We start from the raw sequence: 1,347 nt of genomic DNA, 5'->3' as shown, positions 1-1,347 counted from the left end.
TATATATATATTATAATAATAATAATAATAATAATAATGGTTTGCCACAGATGGACGACAAATGAACACACAGATAAACAAAAGAAATACACAAAATGAACACGGTCATTCTCTACCTCTCATCAGTGGTCAACCAAATATCGTCACAATTTCGACACTTACTTTACTATTGTTCGATTTAGCAGCGTCAGCGTCACAAGCTACTGTGGCATATTTGGACGGACATGAAAGACGAACACGATCAGAGAAAAATATGAGACAAATACAATAACAAGAGCAAATGAGAACTCTAGACCAAACTGTAAACCACCACCACCACTGCGACCAATCACCAGCACCACCACCACCGCTGCCGCCGACACCACTATCGCCGCTGCCGCGTCCACTACCACCACCATCGTAGCCGCCACTGACACCACCAACACCACCACCACTACTACCAACATTATCCCCAAGAAATAAACCAAATTTCGCTCGAAACACATGCACTCTAACGAGTAACTGAATAAGCTTTGATGCAGAAAATATTCCTTACAGAAAATCTAAACAAAGAGAGAGAGAGGGGGGTGAGAGAGAGAGAGAGAAGTGAAAAACAACGAAGAGAAAGAAAAATATAGAGAGAAAGGAACAAACAGCGTGAGAGAGAGTGAAAGAGGTAGGTGAGAGGTAGGTGAGGTAAAGAGGAAGAAAATAAGAGAAACATACAGAATACAGAATTGAACAGAGACGAAAGAAACAGAGACGAATGAAGTTATAAAGGGAGGTTGGAGGGAGAGAAGGAGTGCAGAAAGCAGTGAGTCGGGAGTAGTCAAAGGTAGAAAAAATAAAATACAACTTCACAGCATTCCTAAACAAGTCTGTAAGGTTTAAGGTTTAATTATCTGCCTTTCCATTTCTTTTCCATCGTATCACTGACATTGCCAAATCGAGAAGATGGTCTCAACAGGTAAACGAAGAGGAGCGGAGGATGGTGGTGGACGGGAGGTTGGGTGATTAGGGTGGAGATGCTAGTGCAGTTGTTGTTGTTCGTGGTGATGGTGGTGGATATTAGAGATATTTGGTACAAGGAGATAGTTTGTTTTTTTCTTTCTATATTTTTCTATATTTTATTTTCGTAGAAGATTCCACATTTAGATTTACCCAGATATTCCAACAGCGCATGTGTAACTAACTGCTATATGCATACACGTATACATATACATATACATACATACATACATACATACACACACGCACACAGACACACACACATATAAATACATATAGTGTATTAGTGGTGCATCCTAATCGCACATGTATTGCAAATAGATATATGTACATAGCATACATACATACAATTATATATAT

This window comes from Octopus bimaculoides, chromosome 23, assembly GCF_001194135.2.
Source record: "Octopus bimaculoides isolate UCB-OBI-ISO-001 chromosome 23, ASM119413v2, whole genome shotgun sequence".
Classification (NCBI taxonomy): Eukaryota; Metazoa; Mollusca; class Cephalopoda; order Octopoda; family Octopodidae; genus Octopus; species Octopus bimaculoides.
Note: the sequence above shows the minus strand (reverse complement) of the source record.